The 17,083-nt window shown below is 46.1% G+C and overlaps 1 protein-coding gene across 4 annotated transcripts in view; it reads right to left on the minus strand.

Moving 5' to 3' along the window:
* Positions 1–15,807, minus strand: part of MIB2 (MIB E3 ubiquitin protein ligase 2) — a 53,627-nt gene extending 37,820 nt beyond the window's left edge. The window contains exons 1-2 of one of the 4 annotated variants that reach the window (XM_055704805.1): positions 15,734–15,807; positions 14,689–14,822 (exon numbers count right to left, since the gene is read on the minus strand). The gene's annotated coding sequence lies outside the window, so the exon portion shown is untranslated. Of the gene's footprint in view, positions 1–14,688; positions 14,823–15,237; positions 15,377–15,733 lie in introns of those variants that run through there. The other 3 variants (XM_055704803.1, XM_055704804.1, XM_055704809.1) reach the window with 3 other exon arrangements.
* Positions 15,808–17,083: the final 1,276 nt, after the last annotated feature.

Consider the following 17,083-nt stretch of genomic DNA (forward strand, 5'->3'; position numbering starts at 1 on the left):
GACAGAGTGCCACTCCCCAACCTTAGGAGTTCTATGTTATTTCAGTGAACCTCTTCCCTCTACCCAAGAATGAATGAAACATCACAGGCTTCAGAACTATCAGCATTTCAAGGAAGGCAATGCCAGTTCCAAAAGTTATTCATCATAAAAGAATATTCCAGGCTGTGCCACAAACCCCTAAAATTTAAGGCACTGCAATATAGGATGACCCCTTGCTACCTGAAAACAGCAGAGCAGGCTGACACACTATATATTGTGACACATGCTCAACAGAGCACTCCAACAGCACAGTACCAAACCCAGGTCAGAACTGCCTTGGTCCTAGAAATGTGTGACCTACATACAGGCAAACCCACACTTTCTCTGTGCACCTTCCCACTGCTTTTCTGACATGGATGCTACAGAGAAACCTTCTTCAACTGACAATGAAATACAAAAGCTACATGAAGACACTTTGTAGAGAGTCCTGGAGAAATGCATCATGTCACTGCACTGTGAATTTACTTATGGATGAAGTATGACATGCGAACATCAGGTGTCTTGTCACAGAACTGCCAACAGACAGCAATCTCTTGTCAGTATCACAGGTACCAAATTGCTAGGACAAAAATACATCTAATCAGTAGCCCATAATAAGCTGGATACAGATGGGAACATACTTTTACTGCTGCCACAGGCATCAAGCTTCCCTTGGTTCTGCAGGTACCTATGACTCACAGAGGAGCTGCACATGTACTCATCCTCCAGCTCGGGGAAGCTATTGTAGTTCAACTGTACACACTTGTGATGCTGAATACTAGTTAACAGAGTTGTCTGTGCTTCAGTGACCTTAATCCCTTGCTCGCTGATCTGAAGGCTTCTTCTTAACGCCAATACTCCATTTTCCGCACAAGAAGGCACTGAATGCATTCTACATTCCCATCTAATCCACCGGGGTGATGCATAACAAGAGTAAAGAACCGTTCAAAATCTTTTAAGAGATTAATGACAATGCTCACACAGTCTGAACCTTGCCAGGTCAGCATTGTTTACCTCTTAAATGGAAATGTTTCACTCATTGAAGCAAATACTCCCTCCCTTGATGCTGTCTCAGTAATAATTATTCCAGGGAAGGATAGGTATAGCTGCCAGGAATGATTCACAGAGAAAACATCAGCTTCCCATGGGAGTTTAAAGTAACTATGAACAAATAATCCATTATAAGGCACAAGCATATTTCTGAATCCTGACCTAGCATTCTAACCTCATCTACTGTAACAGAGAAAAGAACAGACCAGGTGCAATCTAAGAGTCCATTCTTTGGAAAGCCCAGTAATACTTAACTGGAACAAAGGGAGAATACTTTAACACCTTCAGTCCACAGCATTTTAGTTACAATAATTATTGCAACTTTCTGCCAATATTTAAACTGCGCTGTTGGTAGGAGGCACTCCAGAGGCAACCTAATACCCGTCTCTTAAGAGGCAAAGGTTGCTGCTGTGCTGGATACACAGTAAACAGAACCAAACAGTGGTGTAAGCAGATTGACAAAATCAGTGCGTCTAACTTGGTTATCAAGTTATTTGAGCAGGATGGTAAACAGAGGAAGATGAGGTGATTTTTTTTTTTTTTAAAGCAGCTTATTTTTCCTTTTTGCAGTCTGAATTGTCTTCTTGGGTGAATTATTCCTTCTTAGAGAGCTTTGTCTATCCCACAGATGATTCCTTAAGTGCTATGGCAAACGCAAATCATGCACTTTTTCAAGAGCAGCACAAGGCTTCGATATCCCTCTAGTTTCTGAACATCCTTTGAAAATCCACATGGAGATGACCGCAGCAGAACTTTTATTTTGGGGTCTTGTCCACAGCAGCTCACATGAACCTGAAATGCCCAGCTTTCCCAACTGTTAATTCATAAGCTCCAAAAGAAGTCATTATTATGCTAAGCATCTTGGAAAATAACATTATCCCCCATTTCTTACTATTTTCATTCTCTTTGACTATTCCTTCTCCTTGGGTACAGTCTGTTATTGTATCTCTAATAACTAGAGATCTGCACCATCCAACATCTACCGAGAGCTCACACCACCTACTTACTTTCATCCTCTTAGGTGGTTTTCCAAGGAATACAAAGCACACATGGGCTACAACCCCCTGAAACTGATAAAACCACCCAACCCTTCAGACCCAGCCCAGGAGCTCCCACCAGAGATCAGGCAGGAGGGCTGCTGGGACAGCTGTCACTGCGCCAACCCAGCCGGAGCAACGGGCCATCCCTCTTTGGCAGCTCCCGACGCTGCTGGGTCTGTTACCACCGCGGCAGCAGCCAGAGCCTGAGCCCCATCCAAGCTCCACTAGCCTGGGCCCACGATGCGCGGCCACCACATGAGCAGAGATGAGGGTCCCCCGCACTCCCACCCCATGTTACCTGGGACAGGAATGGGTGCTGCTTGGCACCCAGAGGGGTCCTGTCCTCCACCCATGTCCCAGCGCTGGGGGCTTCCTTGGGCCCCCAAGGCCTGCTGCGAGGCGCCAGCAGCAGTTTCACTTCCCAGCAGGCACCCTTGGCCCTCTTGCTCTGCGGTCACAACAGTGCAGCCCAGACATACAGGGCAGCTCCCAGGCGGATCCAGCCTCCGCCAGCCCTGTCCCCGCTTTGGGGGGCCCAGGCACCGCCACTGTGGCCCCACTGCCCAGGAGAGCCCCTTCCCATCCAGAACAGGGGGACACTCAGGTCACCCTGACAACTGACACCTCCCTGGCAGAGTTACAGCAACCCAGCCACACGGCTGCAGGATTGCACGGGCAGAGGCTGCTGGCGGAGGCAGGAGGAAGATCCACCTCAGATGAGGGCAAGCCTCCCCCTTCCTTACTCACCCTTAAAGCAGCAGCTCAGGCCAGCCTGGCTCACTCTGAGGTGCCTGCCCGACCTGTTTCCACAGCCCTGAACTGAGATAAAAGCCATGCTTCCTTCAAGAGCTGAGGCAGTTACCCAGGAGCAGAACCTGCTCCCTTGCAGTCATCTGCATTAGGCAAGAGCGAGCAAGGATCCACCTTGTTACCTCCAGACAGCACTCAAGAGACTCCCAGCTCTACTCTCCAGTCAGCTGGAGACAGACACGTCTAGGTCAGATTCCCTGGAGAATGGCCACAGCAAGCATCGCTATTTTTATGCTTTAAAAGCCATGAATCCTGCCCAGACATCCATGGCCACAGCACCAGACCACGTGCAATTTCCTCACAGCAACATTTTGCAATCTCCTGAAGGCTCTCATTCACGTCCATGCTCTGAATGCAAGTGCTGGGCCTCTGGCACAAGCATGACTTTGCCAACGGGGCACACTGGAACAGGGCTAGAGACTGCCAGCTGAGGGCAAAATCTTCACCTTGGTGAATCCTGGGTGATCTGGGCAGTTGTCAGAGGAATCAAGATTTCCTCCATGGACTCCCATTCAGGGACAGAAAATACATTAACACTACGAAGAGAAGAAAATACTACTCTGCCTGACAAAAAAACAAGCAGACCAACACTTCTTGAAACTCACTGTTTGTTTATTCAACACCTATTGTGTTCAAGCTGCCCCCATGACACTACTAGGGACCTATAAACCCATTTTTTCCACATGACTTTGTGCACATGGTATACAATGCAATGAGTAAGAAAATTAAGTTTTGGCATCCTCAGCACATAAAGTAAAAGCAGCTTATTTTAATTAGAAGAGGACCTAAAGAATTTTACAGCCTGTCTTCTGAGACCACCCCTCCACCTCCTGCCCCGAGTTCCCCTCTCATACAAATGGTGAATAAGCAGCACAAGAGTAACTACACACAGGCTTGAGTTTATTAAATTAACCTGCAGCAGACTGGGAGTAAGCTTACATCTCAGCTACCTCTAGTCTTTCATTCTCCGTGAAACATGGAAGGCAGAAAAAGTAATAGCAGCACAGTAAATTAATGTTGAGGAGATTCTTCCATTGAAGAGCAACAGAAAGCATTGAAAGAATTAGGAAAACAAAGAGTGTAACTAACAGAGCCATAACAATCAACAGCTGCAATTGGGAGTAACCAGATGAAATTAATGCAAACATTTACAGGGATCACTGGAATGGACAATGATTCTTTCAGATCTGTGGTGGTTAAATCAGTACTCACAAGCACTTAACAAGCAGAACAAAGGAATGCCAGGGCCATTCCAGCTGTGAATTTTACCAGCAAATGAGTGAAACTGTGCTTCATTAGTTGATCCTCAACTCATCTCTCTTGAGGAAGAGGTGAACATACCAAGCAGAGCTAGGGCACTGTGCATAAAGACACCATCCACTTGATAGCAGCAAAATAACTGCAAGCCCATGAGCTCAGTCAAGACAAACATCACTTGCTTTATCCTTCCTTAATCCCAGCACAGACTGGGTAAACCTCATAAAATGTTCACAGACATCCAGCACAGATAGCCTGGGACACAGCACATTGCAAACTCTGCCTGCAACAGCAGAAATCCAGAGCAATTTCACTGCAGCGCAAGCAAGCAAGCAGAATGATGGTCATTCTTCACAAGACAAGTAAGCAACAAGATGCCAAAGGACACTGGTGGTGGCCCTGCTGGCCTCCTTCATTGCTGTGGGATTCTACACAAGAACAAAGGTCTGCAGTTCAAGTCAGGGGTCAAAAGGATCTGTTCCCAACTAAAACAGGCAGCAGAGAGGCACCTGACTCAGTCAGGCGCAGTTTCTTCAACTATTCAGTATTATTAAGCTGCCAAAGTGGTTCCTAGTTATTTCAAGTATTTTATTTTAAGCCCTCACCATACACCCCCCTACACACACGTATTTTAACTGCTTCCTTCCAAAGGAACTTCAGGGACACAGTGCCATTAAAAACAGACATATCAAGGCATTCAAAATTTCAATTGATCAACTACCACTACTGTGAAGTTTCAAGATTTATTTTTGCATATCCTCACACTAGGAACATCAACAGAGATCCAAACAAGTTAGGTGTAATGGCTAAATTAAGGCAGCACACACTGGCTTAAAAGCAGTACTGCTTCCTACATTACTCCTATAGGCATTCACCCTGTAGAAATAAGGCTTACAGGGGTTTTCCTCCTTTCCTGACACAAGCAGTGTTTTTGTAAAACCAACCAGTTGAATAGTTAAATGCCTGGCCAGTGCTTATCTACACAATTAAATATTGTTCCCTACCTGCAAAACAGAGGGGTTATACTTTTGTATTCTTTAATAACAGACAACTAGGATCAAATACCTCTGAACAAGCCTCAAAGCTGCTAAGTTAATTGCCAAAGCTAGTATTCTCGCCAATAAACTCAAATTCAGACCTACCCTTCACTTTCCTTTCTCCTCAGAAAACAGTAGGACCCCAGGACAGCACAGTGACAGACACATGTATGTGCTCTCCCTAACATGATGCAGTGTCATTTCTCTCAAGACTACACAATTTCCACAAATACATTCACTATTAAATGAAAGAAAACCAGCAAAACACAGTAAATAATCCTTTCTGACTTACCACCACATGAAGACCACCTTGTAGCTTTTGTCCCCTCCTGGCTCCCAGGTGAGGCGAGGAGCCATTAGCCCTCACTGCTGCCCTGTGTAATCACAAACCCCGAGGAGGGTCTCCCTGGCTCCCACCACACCTGAGCTCACTCTGGGCACTCAGTCTCCAGTTTCTAGTAGAGACCCCGTTTGAAGACTTTTGTCCATCCCACGGCACTTTATTATAATCTCAACTCCAGTTCACACCAGTTCAATATCCAGCTCTACCACGTGCAAATCTCTCTCCTTGTCTACTCTGAACTTCAGCATTCTATGCAGTCCATTTGTATCAGGCCCAAGAGTCCTCCCATGGAAACACATACTCCAATTCTCTCCCATTTCTTCAGAACCAAGTTTATCAGCTGCTCCTCAACGCAAGCAATCTGTTACTTTCAGCTAGCTTCCCCACTGCCCAAACAAAACCCTCTGCCTTCATAGCAGGCCTCTTCTAAGCAGCTCCCTGGTAAAGTGCCTTCTATTACTTACACATAAAACCCTACTAAATGAGAAAAATAACTCTAGTGTAAGGGTTCATATTGAATTTTAACACAATAAAGGTATTTTGCTTTCAGAACAGTTGTTTCAGTAAATTATTCATTCACATACTACTTTCTAATACAGCACTAGTGCAAATCCCATTTCTTGATGTGGAAAAACATGCAGTCAGGCCCATTTAGTTGTTTATTGTTTTCCAGATCTCATTCCACAGCTGTTGCTCATACAAATAGCAGCACTGTCAGATCAGGTCTGGTTTAGCCACTGAGACTAAAAGTCTAGTAAGGCCCCACACACTCCATTTTGTAGTAGGCAGTTTCCAAGGCTTGATCTTTCGTATACAAAGATGGCTAGAGAGCTCAGTCACACTGCAAAATAGCAGAGAAGATAAAAACGCTTAGTTCCCAGCACCAGCAGATCTTCTAAGGTAGAAGAGTGACACCATCTCAGCCACTATGTGACTAGTTTAACCACTCTAAATTAGACTAAACCCATCAAATTCCCTCCATCAGCCTGCCAAGAGAATTTGCAGAATTGGCTGAAGTGAATAGTTTAATATTCCACTGCAAAGCCACAAGGTCTCAATGATACTTCGCTTTTCCCTGTGTGACCAGGATTTCTGTTTAGTCTGAATTTTGCAAAATGGCATCACTGGCACAGAGGGGGAGAGAACAGCAGATGATGTTTCTGTGGCTTAAATATCAATAGCAGATAAATGAAGCCATTCCACTGACAAATTGCTGTCAGCAGAAAAAGAAAGAAGAGAAATGGGGCAGCTGCCGCTGCTAAAAACAATCAATCAAGAAAAAGCCTGTATGAAGTTAAACCATTTCCATGCACCATACCTCACCTGCTCTCAAAGTATATTTAACTGTATTACATAAACAGAATAAAGCAGGGAATTAATATTCCTTTGCTCAGGATTAACATCTTGTCATTTTGGCTCTACTGTGGAAGAACAGGCACACATCTTGAAATACTGGGGCATAGGGTGAGGAAATGCTAAAAATAGCTAGCCAGGCTATGCTTAAAGATAGTCCCATTGAACACTTTTATCTGTACAATCAACACTTGTCCTTTACAAACGCCAGCCCATTGATCTGTTTTGCCTAAAGTGAATTTTACATTCAATTTGCACTGACTGTATTCTAGTTGTTACAGTGAGGGGAATGTTGCCTTTCCTTTTAAGTCGTAGGAGCCATACTTTCAGTGGTTGTCATGCTGGCTTACTAGCTATTCTCTCACCTTGTTAAAGGATGCAGGCCTAAAAGAAGCACCAGTATATTTATTAATATTCAGCAACAGTAGTTTTGTGCAAACCCTCCTGAGAAGTTTGACCCCAGAATTCTGGTTTCCTAAAAAATTGGCAATCTCAGAACAGATCCTAAAGATAGAAGAAATTGTAGAGAAGTTACACATCTGATGTTTTCAGGTTCATTTTGTGCGAGTATGGCAGTACCTAATAGCTTTAGTGGATACAAAAGCCTCTGGGCCAGCTGCTGCATGAAACAGTCAAAGGTGGGCTCTGCTTAGCTGAGGAAGAGCCCAAGAGATAACTGGACAAAAGCCAAGATCCTCACTCAGAACTGTGACAGAAGAACACCTAGTGATCCTCCTGAGACTGTCCATGGCAGTGGAGTGACTCAGTCTCAAGCCATGCCGTCTTCATGCTATAAAAGACATCACCAGTAGGAGAAATGCATCATAGCAAACAAGAAAACGAAATGCACAGGCACCACCACTTCTCCCTTAGGGGGAAAGGCAGTACCTCTACGTTTAGCACTTTGCATATACTGGACTATCATCTGGACTGCAAGGAGGATGCGCTAGGAAAACACTGGCTCCACAGCCAAGATGATCAGCATCCCCATATGCTTCCAAAGGGTGAGATGCTATTTAAAAAACCCTGCAGGGTTTTCTTCTCTTTTCTATGTTACAAAATCTAAATGTCTTGGGTTTAAGTACAAACACTGGGACTGAATGCCCTTTGTTGTTACACCTGAACGCTGTGAAGTCCTCTGTAGTTTTGAGGCTAAACAGACAAAAAGTACCGCCTACTTACAGATCCAGGACACCATAACTGCAATCTCAGACAGAAGGCAACTCTCCTTAATTTTAATCATAGATGGGATTCAAAAAATCCACAGCTTCAACATGGCTGAAGTCTCAAGAAATATACTAATCAGAGAACTTCTTTCAGTTGGCCACGAAGGCATGCATGAAAAGCTTGTCATCTTCTAAAGCTACCAAATCAGAACTGAGTTGGCCTTGAACCTTCATTTCTCACTTCACTCAGCTTCAACCCACCTGTGATGACAACAGACATAGAAAAGTGAACCTCCTTCCAACACCAAGCACTCATCTGCATAGCCTCAATCCAAACTGGTTTTGTCACCAAGTGCCATGGACCAAAAGGGGATTTTTGTCAGTGATAAGTAACAAAATTAGTGTAACAGAAAGTGACAGTATCAGCCACACAATCTACCCAGAGCACAGATATAGCACTGTATTTTTAATGAATCAGCTCTGCGCTAACTAATGGACTAGACCCATGAAATAAACTGGATTGCACAGTAGGTCAATATTTGCTTTAAACCATACAAATGCAAACACAACCTTTGGGAAACACCACCAGGAAGCCAAAAATAAACAGCTGTCACAAGCTTCCAGTAAGGGAAGTTAAGGTATACCACAGCGTACTGTTTGGGCTGGGACAGACTTAATTTTATTCATAGTAGCTCGTATGGTGCTGATTTGGATTTGTGACCAAAACTGTTGATAACACACTGATGTTTTAGCTATTACTGAAGAATGCTTACACAGTATCAAAGCATTTTCTGTTTCTCACACTGCCCTGCCAGTGAGTAGGCTGGGGGTGCACAAGAATTTGAGAAGTAACACAGCCAGGGTAGCTGATCCCAGAGACAGCAAATATGACATTGTGCTCAGCAATAAAAGCTGGGGGAAAGAAATAGGAAGGGGCAACATCTGGAGTAATGGTGTTTTGCCTTTCCAAGCAACCGCTACACCTGATGAAGTCCTGCTTTCTCAATTTTACCCTTCCAGTTCTCTTCCCTATCCCACTGGAGCAGAATGCTTAGCTACCTACACCAGGGTTAACCCATAACACACAGAAAGGTGGAACATCCTTTGCTAGGTCAGGGGTGTTCAAAATTCAGATTTACAAGTCAACATCAGTCAAAGCCTACAAAAGAATAAGCTCCCTCTACCAGCTTCTACTGAACACAAAACCTCCAGGCTTTAAATTGGTGAGATCAGTGCTCATCACTGGGGAATTAAGAGTGATTAAAAGTTAAAGTTCACACTGGGCATCTAGTGGATCTCTCTTATTACATCCCACAAGATAATTGCTCATGAGCCCAATGAAATTTCCTTCTGGCATTTGATGAACTGTATTCTCTCCAGGAGGTAGAAAAACAGCTCCAGCCATTTGCTTTAATTGGACCTGACAGTTTGCAGATTGCTGCCTCCAGCCTTGAAAAGCTCAGTAGCTGGGGCTGGTGAGAATCCATTTTTTCCTAAATAGCAGATTTCAGCGTTAAATATACACTGCATTACAGCAGCACACACACACCCTGCCCAAAAACACACACATCCCAGGTGATGCTGGTTTTGGTTTTTTTTAAAAAAAGGTGATTATTTGCTAAGTTTTAATTAACATAATTTTCACTTTACATAGAAAAAAAATGGGAGAATCATATTTTAACTTTCCCATACCCTCCGTGGAAGATCCCTGTAGCATAAGAAAAACAAACAAAAACTCTATAGCATTACATTGAGCGACTCTCCTTCCCTCTCCAGTCAAGAATCACCATCACTCTTCTGGCTATTGGCATCTAGGGGTCAACAATCAACCACCTGGCCTCCCTTGCAGCGGCTAGCAGGTCTTTTTGTGCCCATTCAGAACACTGACAGAAGTCACAATGTAAAGGAGAAAACAGTTTAATGAAGTCAAATGCAACCCATCCAGGGAAGCTAGAAAACCTCCATTACTTGAAGAACAAGTACAACACACCTATCAGGAATGGTTTCAGTGTAGTTTATCATGCCTTGTGGAAAAGAATGGACACGGTGGCCTCATCAAAATCCCTTCCATACCTATTTTCAGTCACCGAGAAATGGAAGACCGCACAGAAACATATTCCAACAACAAGAAATCTGTCTTGGCAGGAGATTTCAACTCTGCTCTAACTTAAACATTGCTCTAATACATTTCTCAGAGCCATGATCACCTGGCCCAGAGCTGACAGTGTTGAGCCCTAGGCAAAGCTCAGGTCCACAACTCTCTCACACCAGCTATCAACTCCTATTTACCATGGAAATCTGAGTTAAATCACTTAAAAGTTCATAATCTTCCAATCCATTTAGGCAATTGCCTTGCCTGAATGCAAAGACAGTAAGTTTCCCCACACATCATTCAAAATCAGAAAACTAGCATTACTGCAGGAGTAAAAAAATCACAAGCAATTAACACTGACGTTCTGGTAGACATGTGTTTGCATAGTGTGTTGGATAAAACACGGTACCGTGGTTCTGTGATATGGCTCTTTGTAGGTATTTAGACTCTGGCTCCCTCAGCAGAGGTGATACAATAGGATCACAAATCATTCCAGTTAGAAACAGAACTTTCTCCAAATTTTCAAAGTGAGAAGTAGCTACTCCAGACTCTAGCACAGAGCAAGTATAAAACCTGCTGAATCTCTGCTGAGCCTTGATAGCTCATCCTACCAACTTTCAGATTCCCCTTCAGGCTTTCAGAAGGGTAAACATTGCACTCCTGTCAGTTTTCAGCCTGGAACTTGCCCTTTCTGTGCTCTGAACGCAGATCAAAATGTTTAAGTCTAATCTACCCTGACATGCCTTTGGCTAGAGACATCAGCTGTGTAGGAGCAGAATGAACCGAGTAGTTAGCTGTTGCTTTCCTCCCCGGTACTAAATGAAGGTTAGAGGGTCAGCACATACACCAATTCACTTAGAAGTTTGTACAGTTTAGAAGTACAGATGTTATCTTTCAGCTTTGGATAGCAGAGTACTTTAAAGAATGCGAGAACACTTCACAGATGGGAAGTGGAGCCATAGTTATATATGGAATTGGTGGCAGAGCCAGGAACAAAGCTCACATATCCTAGCTCCAAGTTCTGTTCTCCACAGCCTGGCCCACACTAGTACCAGAGGGAGAACAAAAAAGAAAAAAGTATCAAGCCATGATCCAGCATGCATCCTTGCATTCCTTGGGGTCACCTCAAGGAATGAGGATTGAGATCTAAGATCAAGCCATTTACTGTCCTGCTAGTACACACCTAACTTCATTTTCCATGTACAGCCAGTCCAAATGCTAGAAGACTTGTTCTGTACTGTGGCAGTGTGATCACCCTGCCCCATCCTGACCTTTATTTCTGTAACAATGCACCACCAATGGTGGCAACCATGAACGCGTCTGGTCCACGATGGCAGTATTCCACTCAAATTGGCTTTGGGTGTTTGACCTGAGATCTCACAAAACAGGTAACTGATGTCTTCTAACAATCAACCTGACTGAGTGACACCTGGAGTGAGGCGGGGGGCCCTCGCAGCCCAGTGTTCCTCCAGTAAGAGCTAGGAAGACTCCTGTACACCTGTACCAAATCCCCCACCCCATGCTGAACCATCAGGCCCCACTGACCTCTAAGGGTCAATTGGCACTTAGTAATTGACTTAGTCCCACCTTGCCATGCCTATAAATCTGGCATTTAGAATCTCTATGGTGAAGATGAGAACTCCAACCACTGGATGGGTCTGGACCTCTTTCCTCCACAAGCAGTGATGCCCCTTTGGTAAGATTTGCACCTCTGACTACATCAGATGTTACCCAGGAAAGTATTAATTAAAGCACTGAATTAACTCTAGCTCAATTGTTGCAGTAAGTGTATTTATCAATGGCAATTCCAAATTTGTTGTATCTGTCGCCTTAATAAATCAACTATTTTTTTCAACTTTGAGAAACTGTTTCAGTGAAAGTCCTTAAACTGGAGTCTGACAGGCAAACGTTGACTCTGAGCAGCTGTACGTACAATCCTTTAGATTTAAACCTGTTGACCAAGCTCGAGACAAGGATTGGATCAAGTTGTCTCTGAGAAGTTTAGATGGCAAGGGGATCCTTTTCCGTTGTGACTCAACGGGAAGGTTGTCTTCCCCTGGCCACTCATCAGACTCTTACGCCTTAATACACAACATATTCTTGGAAATTTCAAATACATTTCTCATTACAGAGGGAGCAGAAATATTTAAATTCTTTAAGTCTCCCAAGAAACAACAGATTCTACTCTCTCTCTTTGCTCAAGGAGAGAAGAGCATCCAACTGTATTTCTCTAAGCAAAGCTTCTAGTGAGTGTACTGAAAGTTGCACTGCTCTCCTCCGAGTGCACTGTATTACAACACCCTGGCACCTCTATAAATGCCCTTGATAAGCCATGAATCAGAATCCTTGAAAAACAACTAGGACTCAAATTGTCTGCTCACAGAACTTCGCATTCTATTCCTGGATCCCTGGAAAACAGCAACTCAAAATGAAAGGGCATGATCAATGCGGTCGCACATTCAGCACGACCCTGAAATCTGTCAGAGCCCTGGAGCAGTTCCGTATCAGAAATTATGAGCAAGGCAAACATTTGATGGGAACAGGCAAGCAGGGGCAGCATGACCTAGTAGAGCTTAATTATCAAGTTGGAGAAAGTCTTCAACTTCAGCAAAACCACAGGCAATCAAGATCAGTCTCTGCAAGCAACCTACACTAATGCCACACCAATGCAAGGCAAGAGATGAGCCTGTTTCAGAGATAACTGCCACAGCTCTGAACAGCCTATGGTGGTCATGTAGCCACACACTTGTTGATCAAGGTAGCTTAGAAAGCTGTGAACATACCCCTTTCCAAGTCAAAATAGAAGGAGACAATTGCAACCACATATTTGTACACACTTCCATAGTTTATGCAACTTCCAAGGCATTTGTCAAAGTTTTAGCAGAAAGAGGCTATGCATGGCCTCCCAATTCTTCCAAACAATCCCAGCAGTGGATTAGCAGCCACCGCAATCCAAAGCAGGAAAATAATAGATTCTTTATATGCTATTTTGGCACGGGATTTTCACAGTCACAGAGCTTCAAACATGCATTCAAAATAAATGTCAAAACATGAAGCTATACAGCAATACCATAATAAGAACAGAATTAAGCCAACGCAAATATCATACAATTATGAACATTCTTCTCATGTCAGTGACTCTTGAGACGTATGCTGTGCAGAGAGAAAGGGATGGGAAACACATTTACCTTTTTGAAGTCTAAAAAGAGAATAATTACACAAGAAAACAGAACCAGTGGTGACTTTGCTAAATGACAACTAGGTTAACTGTTAATATGTTGCAGGCACACTTGCCAGTCCGAAATAAATTCATGTCCTTCCACCACAGAAAAAGACAAGATTAGAAAACAGGCATAAGACACCGAAGGTACATCAGTGACAGAGCTGGGACAACGCAAGTTACCTGACACCCTGTTAGCTGGCCGCCTTAAGGAAGAACTTCTTGAAGGGAACCATCATCCACCCAATGGAACTTAGCTGCTCCAGACACAAACCTAGATGCCCATAACTGAGAGCAGAAAGCAAAGCTCAAAATAGGGCAAGAAATTCTCTAGCTCTACCAAGGTTATCGATGCTTTCTCTTTCTGACTTTCTGCTATCAACATGACACACGACATCATTCCAATCATAACAACATGAGTAATGGCAGTTATTCACAGTAATGGCATCCCTTGATAATTCACTCATCTAGATCCCGAAACAGTGGACAAAAAATTCAACAGGTAATCAGCTAGGAGGAAGGTCTTAGAAGGATAACAACTGTATTGTTCTTCCTAGGAAGTAGTTTTAGGAAACCAAGGAGCTGTTAAACAGGGAAGAAACAGGAATGGTACCCCATTTGAGCCGAATAAATTCCTCCTACGGCAACAAAGAAGTGCAGTGGATGTAATGAGGTTCTTAGCCAAAAAGAAAGGTTAAGTAGTAAAGCCAAGCTCAAATGACCTCCATGAAGGTGAGCCAGAGCTCCCCTGTTCCTAAGTGAGGTAGAAATTAGAGTTTGTTACAACCAGAAAGTTAAGTTCGGGCATTGTCTGCAGGGAAATCAGAACAAACATATGTAATGCTTCCAGTGCACCTGTACCATCTTTTCTGTAGGTTTAAGTCTGACCCGTGTTTTCATGACTCTTTCTCAGTTCAGGAAGAACGCAAATATCACAGAAACACAGGAGACAAAAAGCCACGTGTGCTTCAGTTCCGAGTTATATTCAGCATATGACACAGTGATACAAAATGCCCGGTAGGAATCACTGCCAACGTTTCAGTGCTCGGCTCTCACCTTAGCAATGACTTACCTGCAGTACCAGTTTCCGAACAGGAAAACAGAATGCATGCTCACATCCTGCAGGGCAGCCAGCACTCACCGCCCAGGAGAAAAGAAATTAGAAAGGAGCAGGAGCAAGCAGAGGTACCCCACTACAGACTGAACCGTGGCTAAACGTGGCAGAAAGAAAACTGGGAGCTCAGAGCAGACTTATTCCAGGCTTAGCCCAGGGAAGAAAAAGAGGAAAAAACAGGCACGTACCTGAGAGAGCTGAGAAAGAAGAAAATTCAGACGACCCCTCAGAAAGCCGCTGTCCTTAGCCAAGGGCTGGGCTTGCTTCCTTCCCTCATTCATTCTCGGCACAGCAGTCCCAGCAGCCGACCTGCCACAGTGGCCTGGGGAGCGGGGAGAAAGCACGAGAAGCAGCTCCGGTGGGCGCCACGGCCCACGGACCCCTGCCGCCCCCCCCGGACCCCTGCCGCCCCCCCAGACCTCCGCCGCCCCCCCCAGACCCCCCCCCGCACCAGACACGGCCCCGGCGCCGGCCCCCGCAATCCCGGCGACACGGGCGGCCTCAAGCCCGGCCGCAGCCGCCCCCCCCCGCCCCCCGCCAGCAGCGGCACCGCGGGGCCGCACCCCCCCCGCCCCAGGATCCCGGCCGCCCCCGCCCAGCCCTGACCGGCAGCCGCCCGCCCCCGCCAGCCCCCCGCCGCGCCCCCCCCCACCCTGCCCCGAACCACCCAGGCCGTGAGGCGGCCTCGCACCCCCCGCCCCTGAGGCGCCGCCGCCCCGGCCACCTCAGAGCCCTACCGAGGCTCCCCCTCTCACCCCCGGGGAGGCGGCCGAGGAGCCGGGCCGCGGCCGGCAGCCCCGCGGGTGCTGCAGCGGCGCCGCTCGATCCCGCTCCCCCGGGGCCGCCCGCGCGCCCCGCCCGGCCCCTCACGGCCGGCTGACAGCCGCCGGGGCATGCTGGGAGAGGTAGTTTCCCGCCCGCCCCGCGCGCCGCCCGCCGCCGCCTACAAGTCCCGGGAGGCCGCGAAAGGCCCCGCGGCCCCGGCCCCGGCGCGGCCGCCCTGACTCCGGGGCAAGGCCCCGGGCTGGGCCCTGGAGACCCTGCGTTCCGCCGGGGCACGACCCCTGCTCTCCGGGCGCGGCCCGCCTGCCCGCGCTGCCTGAGGCGGGCCGGGGCGGCCTCGGGCGGCCTCGGCGCCGTGCTGCCGGCTCGCCTGGCGCCTTCCTGGTGTCGGGGTGGTAAATTGCGTTTGGGGATTGCTACCGAAAAACCAGAGGCAAAACTCTCCGATACCCGGTTTGGAGCGTTAGAAAGCAGGAATTCTTTGGTTTCAGCAGGGGACGCACGGGGGATAAGTTCTGCCCAACACACGTCCCAACTTTGTTCACTGTTTATCTAGATGGCCGATCTATACGTATTAATGACATTTCTGAGAAACTACTGGCATATTCCTTACAGTTCCATGAACTACTTATCATATCTGCACTCTTACTACGCATGTGTGGCCTAATGGGTCAGGGGTCCTCTGGTGGTCCTTTGGGACACCTTCATCCCTTTCTTCATCCTCTTTCTCGTCATCTTCCTCTTCTTCTTCTTCGCATCCTTTTGATGACCTTTTCTCCTGGCCCTGTTTCAGCACTCTGGGCTTATGTCTTGGTTTTGGGCAGGTTCTTATCTACTACTAGCTACTATAGTAGCTAAACTATACAATGCAGCGTTCTACTGGTAGCTAAACTACATAATGCGGTATTGTAGGGCTCGGCAATGCCATGGATACGTAGTTCCAACATCTACAATTAAGCACACCGGTAAAATTCCTTCAGTATCGGGATTGTTTCCTATTTGCGCAGCCAAAATGGCCATCGAAACCCACGGGAGCAGCTGACCATGAAAGCATGCAGGATCCACGCCGGGACACTTTTTTAAAAATGTTTGAGTGTTTGATTTTTGGGGTGATTTTAGGATAACCTAGTCCAAGGGAGTCTTGGGGGTTCAGCAGAGCTCATTGCCAGGCACCGTGGCTCTGAAGGCTGCTACCCTCCATCTGCCAGCCAGCCTTCTGCTGGGGATGTCTGATTTGCAAGATCACAGCTCAGATATTGCCTGCCTGGGATCATTGGTGGCTTCGGTGTGTGAATCGGAACACGTGAGTCTAAAAGCATAGGGTATTACTGCTTTTATAATGACTTGTTCTTCAAAGCAGTTCAGTAAGAAGCAGAGGCCACATGAGTTTGTATCATCTCTCTGCTGGTGATACCAATGACTCTGAGTGAATCTCTTGTGTCTGGGGTGGAACTTGCTCTACTGACTTTACCCTTCTGAGGTCAGAGACACCTTGTCAACACTGTTCAAGCTTACCCGTCCCGTTCTCTTGCTCGGTGGCATGTCAAGCATGGCTCTGTTGAAGCTAGCAGACTGGAATTTTGTTTTACATTTAGTCATCTGCTAATGTGTACTGCCATAGTAGAAGAAGGGTTAAAATAGTGGCCTGCACTGACAGCAAGGAACAGCGTTCACAGCAGTAAAACTGAGTAATATGTTTGTGCCAAACCCAGAAGGCCTGCAGTGTGATAAGAGCACAGAACAGAATTTACCAGTGTTAAGACCCTACACTCAAAACAGCAATATGGCAGCAAGGTCATA

Source organism: Falco cherrug, chromosome 3 (genome assembly GCF_023634085.1).
Source record: "Falco cherrug isolate bFalChe1 chromosome 3, bFalChe1.pri, whole genome shotgun sequence".
Classification (NCBI taxonomy): Eukaryota; Metazoa; Chordata; class Aves; order Falconiformes; family Falconidae; genus Falco; species Falco cherrug.